Source organism: Gallus gallus, chromosome 2 (genome assembly GCF_016699485.2).
Source record: "Gallus gallus isolate bGalGal1 chromosome 2, bGalGal1.mat.broiler.GRCg7b, whole genome shotgun sequence".
NCBI classification, from domain to species: Eukaryota; Metazoa; Chordata; class Aves; order Galliformes; family Phasianidae; genus Gallus; species Gallus gallus.
In genome coordinates, this window is record NC_052533.1 from 98,172,277 (window position 1) to 98,183,133 (window position 10,857).

The window sequence follows — 10,857 nt, forward strand, 5'->3', positions numbered from 1 at the left end:
CAAGAAACTCCCTTGCTCATTCCCACTCTTCATGGGTCCCTTACAGAAACATAGAATCATTTGAGTGAGGAAAGACCTTTAAAGGACACGTAGTCCAACTCCTCTGCAATGAATAGGGATGCCTACAGCAGATCAGGTTTCTCAGAGCCCCATCCAACCTGACCTCGCGTGTCTCCAGGGTTGGGGCATCCACCACCTCTCTGGGCAACCTGTTCCAGTGCCTCATCACCTTTACTGTAAAGAATTTCTTCCTTACATCCAACCTAAACCTCCTCACTTCCAGCTTGAAACCATTTCTCCTTGTCCTGTCACAACAGACACTGCTAAGGAGTCTGTCCCCTTCCCTCTTACAGCTTCCCTTCAGATAATGAAAGGCCACTATCAGGTCTCCCCAGCGCCTTCTCTTCTCCAGGCTGAACAGCCTCAGCTCTCTCAGTCTGTTCTCGTAGAAGAGGTGTTCCATTCCTTGCATCATTTTTGTGGCCCTCCTCTGGACGCCCTCCAACAGGTCCATATCTCTCCTGTACTGAAGACTCCATATCTGGACAAAGTACTCCAGGTAATGCCTCAACAGCACCGAGTGGAGGGGCAGGACCACCTCCCTAGACCTGCTGGCCACACTTTCATGGATGCAGCCCAGGGTATGGCTGGATTTCAGTGCTACGCGGGCACAGTGCTTGTTTATGTCCACCTTCCCATCCACCACTATCCCCAGGACCCTTTTGGCAGGTCCTTCCCCATGTCCTCCCCCAGCAGAATCTACTGTCATGAAAATGGCTTCAAAGTGGAACATTATATAATAATCACAGCACATGTAAGAGGCACCCTTGGAAATAACTGGCCAGCTAACAAGAGGAAGTGCTGCTGCTTCATTTTTCTGCACAGCACGTTTCCATGAAGTTACAAGCAGAAGGTCTGGACTCAGCCTCACGAGGCAGACAGGCGCTGTAATCAGGCCATGCTTTTGCAGAGTATCCTGACTAGTTGCATACCTGCATCACAACTGCTGCTGCCCACACAGAAAATAATTCCTCACTTTTCAAACTTCTTGGAAGACAGCTGGTTCAGTGTTTGGGATTTTCCAATCCTTCTGCATATCCCGCTCCCAGTTCCCACGGTGTTGTTGCCATAAAGTAACCCAATCCCAGCATCTCCCGTTATCTTACTCAAACCCAGCATACTAATTGCCCGTTCCACGCTTCTGTGCCTCTGCTTCCCAGGCTGAGCTGCACCTCATCTCTCTCACAACCTCCTTCTCACCACCCACGTGTTCAGCAGCGAGAGCCACGCAAGTTCAGTTTCACCATTCCACTTCTCCACACCCTGTGCCTCACCTAATCTCAGCTCCTGGCTGCTCACCATTTCCCAGGTTTTCCCTTGCCACCTTCTATTTCTCCCACATTCAATTCTAATTACGGCTTCTGAGAAGCACAGTCCACCCATATGCAAGGAAACGTGGGAGGTCATCTTTTGTAAGACTTAGGTTGTCCCTCTAAAATACAGATGGCATTAACAAGGCTAGCCTGATTACTGGAATATTTGTTCATTACAGAAATGGGATTTCTCTTCCCTGCCAGCTTAATTCTCAGAAACAGCTTGAAGAATTTGCTTTGTGTTTTTGAGATTTAGAACAGGAAGTTTTACTTTTACCGCATAACAGATAAAGAAAAATGCAGTAAAAGGCTGTGGGTTTGGGGTTGTTGGTTTTTTTTCACAGAATCATAGAATGGCCTGGGTTGAAAAGGACCTCGAGGATCATGTAGTTTCAACCCCCCTGCTATGTGCAGGGTTGCCAACCAGCATACCAGGCTGCCCAGAGCCACATCCAGCCTGGCCTTGAATACATCCAGGGATGGGGCATCCACAGCCTCCTTGGGCAACCTGTTCCAGTGTGTCACCAGCCTGGAATTTAAACAGTTTCCACAAATATGGGATTACCTCAGGTTCTGTTTGCCCTTGGGACTATATACAAGTTTTACGCATTTTTCACCTCACCTCTTTCGAAGAGCTGTCTAATCTCTGGCCACCAAAGGACCTCAGCCAGTCATACAGTACGACCTAGAGAATTCAAACTCATTTTTACACTTCCATTAGGTGCTGGGCCAAGATGACAAATTCCTTTTATTACAGAGATTTCAGCTACTGCACCCACTCATTCACACTCCGCTCCCCCAACTCAGCTCCAGGACAGCCATGCACTTGATGGTGTCAGTTTAACAAACAAAAACAAAAGCAAAACCACCGAGTGGTTGAACTGGCTCTACTCTAAGTGCCAACAGTCTGGTTTTTTTCCTTGTTTTTGTTTTAAAGCGTGCGTTAGCTAGCACATGCTAAAATACTCCACGTGACAACTCTAACCAGGAAGTATTAAAGCTTTGGCTTTAACCCTGGTAACACGTTTGGGACATGCCTGCACACCAGCCATCTGCGATAAGATGCTGGCATAACTGTGACAACAGTAACTCGCCAGCAATAGGGATGCAATAGCATCTCCACAGAAGCCCTGGGAATGTACTCAGCCTAATGTACAGGCAGACCACACAGCCACCCCATCACCACCATCCTCTTTATCCAGGCCAATTGCAGGGAAACCAGAACAGCTATGCTCCCCTACTCACACCTCGTGATCTGCATCTGCTGCTCTGTCCTTCAAAAGCTATCGTGCTACGCATACTAGCGCGCTCACTGTGGTAAAGTCTAGTTACACGTTGTCAACAACAGAAATCCACTTAATATGTAAAGGAAACAACAACAAACGTGGTACATGAGTTCAACAGACTGCCCACAGATGTAGTTGATGCCTCACTCCTGGAGACTTCCAAGGCGAGGCTGGATCAGGCCCTGGGCAACATGATGTAGCTGTGGTGTCCCTGCTCATTGCAGGGGAGTTAGACTAGATGGCCTTCAGAGGTCCCTTCCTACTCTAAGGATTCTATGTTTCTATATGGACTATTCAACTCTAAGGCCTACAGTTCTCAGAAATAAGCATTCGGTGGAAGTAAAAATAATACCACACAAACCTCTGCAGTTAAAGCCATGAAAATTAAGATTCTTGAGTTTTACATTCCCTTTTTGCCACCATGCACTAAACAGACAAAAAGTTCTATAAATTACAAGCCGTTGCTTGAACTGACAACCCTATAACATAAGGAGAAACTAAAAACAGCTTCACTTGGACGTCTTTACACTGCGACACATGACACAGACGATCAGTTTCTATGGATGATTTCTTTCAAGTTTAAAACCCTGCACAATGCAATAAAACGCAGGCAAATCATACCAATGGCAAACACCAAAACAGAAGGATGGTGGCTGAGACGGAGCTCATTCCACGCTGGCAGTAGAAGGGAAAAGCAAAGGAAGACTTTGATCTAGAGAAACTGCCTATGTAACAGTTTCTCTGACCATTTTTTAATGATTCTTTACTAATTCTGTCTCAGCCAAAATCAACGATGCTGTAGAAGAGTCTTGTATAATATCAAGCTAACACTGGTGGCTACCAACCTTGAAACCAAAGAAGGAAAACCCTCCCATCCTGCCCTCACCAGGCATTTTTTTTAGGTCCACAGTGAGGAAAATCCACGCTAAGTTGTCAATGACAACTCTTCGTCAAGACCACAGGAAGCACATGGCCTTTATGCAGATTTATAAATGGTGCTATTTTGGTCAGTGTATCTGGAGCTGGGAGTTTGCCACCTCTGCCCTAGATTCACTCAGCACCCGAAGGAAAAGTCAGTGTAAATATGTACAAGCTTAGTAGATTATTATGAATAACATCACCACCTCCAGGGCTGAGGTGTTGCAAAATGCCACACGTGAGCACTGAAACACCCACAAGCACATACAGGGCAAGGAGGCTGTAAGGCAGGAATTGCCCCCCACGGCCAACTGCCACCCAAGGGGCTCTCCCAACCAATGCTCCCAGCAGCCCCAAGTCTGCCCTCCTGAAGGCCAAGGTGGCAGTTTTGCTGATCCCTTCCTGACTTCACCAAGAACAGAGAACTCCATCATTTCATGGCTGCTATGCCCAAGATAGCTCTCAACCACATGTCCCACCAGTCTCTGTTTGGTAACAGCAGGTCTAGTGGGGAGCTTCCCCTGGCAGGCTCTCCTACCAGCTGTGTCAGGAAGTTATCTTCCACGCACACCAGAAACTTCCTTGATTGTCTCCTTTCTGCTGGATTGTATTTCCAGCAAATGTCAGGTAAGTTGAAGTCCTCCACGAGAAAAAGGGCTAGCAACTGTGTGACTTCTGCCAGTTGCTTGTAAAACACTTCATTGTACCTCTTCATCCTGGTTGAGGAGTCTGTAACAGACCCCCACCAGAATGTCAGCCTTGTTGGCCTTCCCCCTCATCCTCTCCCATAAGGAATAAACCTAATCGTTCCCAGCACTGAGCTCTACAAAACCAAAACACTCTTAACACAGTGAGCCACCCCACCTCCTTCCTTCCTTGACTGCCCCTTCTGAAGAGCTTACAGCCATCCACTGCAGCACTACAGTCCTAAGAGGGATCCCACCATGTTTCAGTGATGGTGATTAAGTCATAGTTCTCCTGCCACGCAATGGCGTCTAGCTCCATTTGTTGTAGCCATTCTAGCTCATTTGTTGCCCATGCTCTGTACATGAGTATAGATGCACTTCTGCTGGGCTATTGGACACCTCGCAGCTACGGCACGCTGCCCCAGGCTCCTATCTAGTGAGTCTCCACCTCCAACTAAAAGGCTGGTTATCACACAGCACGGGACCACACAGGCTCTGGCTGCCATTCCCGAGCCTGTTGTCTGCACAAGAGTCGTGCTACTTCAAATTAAATCACTGCATGTAATTTAATGGAAGCCTGGTATACAAGGCCAGAATAACGTCATCGTACTCCCCCATGGCAAAAACAAAGCACAGAGACTCAGTTAATATAAAGCATTTTTAAGAGTGGTGAAATCCTTGCTATTAAGCACTAATAACCGCCTCGTGTAAAGTACCTGTGAAAAATGTCTGCATAACTGACTGCTTTAATGATACACACCAGGCACAGACTTCACTGACATATGGTTGCATGTTCTACACGTTGCAGATTTAGGATTTCAATCTGCATGTAGGTACAGCGGCCACATTAAGTCACTGAACCATCCAGGCAAAGTAAGAACTGCCTCAGTTCCTCTTTCACCCGGAGGGCTGCATTTCGTTTTCTCCAAGAGCTTTTAAAACCATTTCCAAAACAAGATGGATAAAAGCCACTTGATCGCACCAGCTATATGGGTTCTGGAGAACTGCAATCCTAAGTTTCAGCTTAAAAACTTCAGAAGCGTGACCTGGGAAAGATCATTTAAGGTTAGCTTACAAGTGCCTAACACAAGAGAGCACTTACAGGACTTGGAAAGATTAAAACGTGTGAAGAATAAGAGAAGGTAAAACCACTAGGCTGGAATAATCCAGGAAGTTTATGGGTAACTCTATTTATCAGCTGTTTGTTCCCCAGTCTTATGCTTTCAGTCCATTCGATCAATGAAAAGGAGAAAACAACCCTCCACTGAATGTGAAAAGTGCTCTCGATTGCCTTAGAAGAACAGCATCGCTTTTGAAGCAACCGTAAGTGAGAGCTAAAAGAGGAGGGTGACAGAAGATCGCGTTTTTCTCATTCAATTAAAAAGAATATGTCAGGCTTTATGCAGGTTGGCGTTATGTTTTTAGATAACAGTTGGTTCACAATATTACAAGTACAACTATTGTAAAATAACTCCCAATTTACACTGTAATATCAGACAATATTACATTCACGCGCAGTATTAAGTGAAAGCACTGTATTAGATAGAGGGAAAAGCAACCTGTAATTAGACTTCCATAGAAATAGGGCAGAAGACCACTATTAATATGAGAAATGTGAGTTTCAATGCTGGTACGTTGAACTACAGAATTAACATTGTGCACTCAGCGTAGTCTGTGCTAATAAATACCTGTGACAATCCACTGTCACTGCAACATCCAACAAAGCACCGCACTCGGAACAGCGATAGGAATTCATACATAGAACACACAAGGACAGGCTGGGAAGCCAAGTTACCACGGTGAGGTCAACGTTCCATTCCACTTAAAGATATTACAGTAATTAGATTTGACAATTACGGTTTCTAACTGTCAGATGTCACTCTTATTTTAAGCAGTTAGGCGTGGTTTTAAAGAGAAGTGCTGCTCTTCCAACATCATCTCTGGTGGCTCTGAACCCATCCATCCCACTCAAGCCCTGGCTGTCCCACTGACCCACGTCCAGACCCAGGAGCTCCTCCTTTTTTCCAGCAGGAAACTCAGTCATACCACATACAAAAGCCCAGGAATGCTCCCAGAGCTGCAGAACAGGATCTAAGTTTCGAGCACTGACTTGCACGACATCATACACACAGAAACATGACGTGTTCAGGCTACAGGGCACAAAAATGAGCCCTTTCTCCCCTAAAAGCTAAACCAGTGCATCTCTACGCACTCAGGCAAGGTCTTCAGCAGGACAGGCGTCAATGATCCATAGCTCTGTTTGCTTTGCGTCATGGGAACTATGCAAGGAAACAAATATCAAACTCTATGCTCTGCTTAAATACATTTATTTACTTACCACAGGAAATACTACTGGCAGGCAGTAAGGCAGCTGCTCAGCCATTCACTGAACATTGCGATCTCATGTTTTTGAATTGGCAGATCTCAGTCTCCCATACAGGCTTGGAATTCATAGATTAGATAAGGAAAAACAAGCAGAAGGGAGACTCCGTGCTGCTGCCAGAGGTTCTTTTGCTGCAGAGCACTCTCACAGCTTCACGCAACTTTGTATTTGCTCATGTCAAGACCACAAGGTGAGGGACAGGTCCTATTGACATCTCCATCTGTGAGCAGTTGTAGTGGGCTTGGCAGGATTTTCAAGCCCTATAAGTACCTTGGGGACTGGCACAGGCTCCTCAGGGAGGTGGTGGAGTCACCTTCCCTGGAGGCGTTCAAGAACTGTGTGGATGTGGCACTGAGGGACATGGTTAGTGGGCACGGAGGGGATGGGTTGCTGGTTGGACTAGATCATCTCAGAGGTCTTTTCCAATCTTAATGATCTCATGACAGGTTGGGATGGGCAAACAGCCTTCCTTTTGCTACAAATCAACCTGCATCCTCACCTTTGTCGTCTCTGCCACAGCAGGCAGAAGACACGCCTGCTATTTGGACAACAGTCACTCCTCAGCATCACCATGCCTGGGATCCCACCTGAGCACGGCTGCCTGCAGGCTCCTGCCAGCCTGACCGTGCGCTCACTCTGTTGTTCTGGTTTCCTGTTACTGGTGGGTTTTTTAAGCCAGCAGTTTGTGAGGTGCAGTCTACAAGGCACTGGTGAACAGAAGAGCAAGCTGATAGATTTTTTAGGTGAAAACCTGAAGCCGGCATATGGCAAACTGTGACTATTTTTAAGGGTGGTGAGTCATTCACTGATTCAAAATAATCAGACGTGTTAGTTCAGAGAAAGGCTTAGTATGTTACACCAGGCATACAATTAATGAAGATAAGCGTCATACTATACTTTATTTTGACATTTTGAGGCCAGCTACCTGACACCGAGCTTTGTAGAAGGAAACCACATTTGCATTTGTTGGTATTTATTACTAAACAACAGCATTTCTTCATATATCTCTGACATAGTTCATCAGAAATAGCAGCATGTACTCCAAAAGCATTCAAAGCCTTGCTGTCAGAAAACACAGCCAGAACATATTAGGGCCGTGCCTAAAAGGTACAGGTGAGATCAGAACTCCAAAGCGTACACACGCACATCAGTTTCAACTACACCTGCAGCTTGGAAGCAAGAAAGCAGCTACTGCAATACTAAGGCAATATAGTGCATTACAGACATGGAGAAGTGGCAACAAGCCACTCTACAGAAGAAGTACCTTTATAGCTACAGTAACACGTGGGGCTCTACAGTGAAATCATTACATTCCAAGGAAGATAACAACACCTCCACTCCCAAAGCGTACCTTCACTAAGACAGAACAATGCCAGAACTGTGCTGTCTTCTAACTTTGAGGCAGCTCTTTCTATCTTGTATTGCATGCATGAGAAGAGTAAAAAACAACTGATTTTCTCCAAGTTAGAAATAAGAGCCCTAGAACAGATAACCCAAAGTTCCCTGCTTATCCTTTATAAGCAGCCTATTCTTTTCTGTTTTCCTTCTCTGTAGAGAAAAGCCCCTATAGAGCACGTGTCACACTGACCGTACAGGACTATACTAATATGAGCTGAACAAACAGCACACCATGCTTCATAAGAATCTGCCCACGACATTTCAAATGGCATCAAAAATAAAATAAAAGGGACTCCTCTCTATTTTTGTTGTTGTTGTTGCTGCTGCTGTTGAAGCTTACTAATAAACTCACATCCATTACAATCCTGGGTCATATCCAACAGAGCCTCAACGTTATGCTCAAATGGGTGCATTATAGCTGAGGTTCACAGCTCACATCAACACAGAGCAGTCTGGGTTGGAAGGGACCCCGCTTTCCAGACGAGAAGTGGGTATAAGAATGCAATTGCTGCTGCCTTGCTGCGCTGGAACTGAAACGTTTACACAAATCTGCTTTATGCAACCAACAAAATGGCCCTACCTTCTTATTTTTTATTGTTTTTCATTAAGGATGGCCGTGATACTGCATGAACTGGGGGTGGGGGACATGCACGGCATTCTCCTGAAGGGATGCTTCCGTTTGATTGGTGTGCTTGTGCTCTAACACACACAAGCACCGTCAGTCAGATCTGCTCTATTACTCACGCACCTCACGCTGATGCTCTCCTCCTGCCGATACGCATTTTCAAAATAACACCACGAAGCAGCCAACAGCGTGCCGAGCGCTCGGCAAACGCACAACAAACTGAAAGCAGAGAACTCGCCAAACACACAGCAAAACGCCGACAGAGCTAAGGGCTGCTCGGACGGGACCTCCAGGCGAAGGCAGACGGACGACCGCCCCCTCCCAGGCCGCCCCACACGCTGCCCTCAGCCCGGCGGCAGCCAACGGGCGCGCGGCGCGGCCGGGCCAGGTGAGCGGGAGGGGCCTGAGGCGGGCGGGCGGGCGGGCGGCCGCCGGGCTGCGTGAGGGGTTAGGCCCCGGGTCAGCCCCTCCCCCGCCCCTTGTCCCTGCCCCCCTCCCCCGTGCCAGCCCCGGAAGCGGCTCCCTCACCCTTCACACAGGCGAAGGGACCGAGACCGGAGCCGCCCGCACTAACCGTCGGGGTCCCGCTCGCTGGCGCAGCGGCTCCGCCTCAGGCCTCACGCACGCGGCTCCGCCTCGCGCCTCATCCCGCCGCCTCCGCCGCCCGGCCCGCAAGGACGGCTGAGGAGAGGCGCGAACTCCGCACCGCGCAGGCGCTGCCGCCCTCGCTCGCACCGCCGCTCGGGGCAGCGGCTCCTGCCGCCGCGCATGCGCAGGGCGCCCGGGGGCGAGGGGTGGGGTGAGGGAGGGAGGCACTCTGCGCGTGCGCAGTGGCGCGAGAGCGAGGCGGGAAGCGGAAGCGTACCGGAAGTGGAGTGGGCCGGCTTCCCGCTGCCTGACTACAACTCCCAGCGACGGGGAAAGGGGGAGCGGCAGTGGCGCTGCTGGGCGGAGCCGTGCCGCTTTAGTCTGTTCGCCTCGTACAGCCGTACGGGGGGCGGCAGCTGATACTGTGAGAAGCAGAGTGCCCCTGGTATTCCTGTTCCAGCGGCCTCCTGGCCGGGATAAACTCACAAAGCTGGGTCAAGTTCACCCGGGGCAGGCGAGAGCAGCAACCCCATTTGAGCAGGTTTACAAGGAAATGAAGCCTTTGTGAGCTGCAGTCCTTAAAATTTGTGACACAACCAGCAAGAAACACGGCAAATGGAGAAACGCTGGATGCTGCGTGAGGAGACCTGTGCCAAGAAACACATCTCCATCTCCACACGCATCCTGTTTACAGAGACAGTCAAAAGAATTTTGTATCCCTCGTCTTTTCTGTTATGTTAAGCACCTGCGTATCTTGAATCCTTTTCAGGATTCCTAACCAACAGGGGAATTTGTTTCAGTCAGAAGCAGCCCGATTCATTCTCACAGGCTCGGACATAATCCCTGAGCTTTTGGACACGTTAATACAGTGGCAGCGTGCCACCTGCTTCATTTATTCACTTGAGATTCAATGCTTCTTAGTCCCTGTCAAATGGGCTCTTTGTGCAACCTTCTGTGGTAATGTAAGAGGTCCCCCACAGGAATTTGCGCTATTCAGTAGGAAATACAAAGGGGAGGGTTGTAAACACTCCGATTAGTGTTGGAGCACAGGGATATTGTCTCCGCGGCGTATTACATAACCATGAGACTTCCAATTTACCTCCTCCCTTCCAGGAGAAACAGTTGAACAGCAAGTACTTGCTGGTGTATTTAACTTAACATCGCAACTACTGTCTTGGGGTTTTTCGCTGTACAAAGGCTGTATTACTTCTGGCAAAAGAAGAGAGGAAGGTTACTTCAGAAACACCCGTAGTAATTGGAGATGATTGCCTGTAAGGATCTCCACTTGAAGCGACAGTCGCCAGAGGCTCTCAGCTCTGAAGAATGAGCATTATCAAGGCTGCTGCCAACACAAGTTCACACACAATGGGCCCATCAGCTAACGAGTACGGAATGAATCTTCTCCCTTTTTTGGATAAAGACAAATGAGTGATTGTGCTCAGAGCTTAGCATACAAGTTTGCTGCCATGTGAAACACATTTGGATGACTTCTGACTTTACAAAACTCATTGTGGTCTGAAGCTTGCTTACACAGATGAGGGCACGCTCCTACCCTACAAACCCCGCGTTTACTTAATGCTTACTGTTTTATGGACAAAGT

General features: G+C 48.0%; 1 protein-coding gene across 6 annotated transcripts in view; it reads right to left on the reverse strand.

Moving 5' to 3' along the window:
* Positions 1-9,420, reverse strand: part of RALBP1 (ralA binding protein 1) — a 31,157-nt gene extending 21,737 nt beyond the window's left edge. For 3 of the 6 annotated variants that reach the window (NM_001031575.2, XM_015282491.4, XM_040686529.2), the window contains exon 1: positions 9,244-9,420. The gene's annotated coding sequence lies outside the window, so the exon portion shown is untranslated. Of the gene's footprint in view, positions 1-5,951; positions 6,085-8,792; positions 9,027-9,197 lie in introns of those variants that run through there. The other 3 variants (XM_046926231.1, XM_015282492.4, XM_015282494.4) reach the window with 3 other exon arrangements.
* Between the last annotated feature and the right edge of the window lie 1,437 nt (positions 9,421-10,857).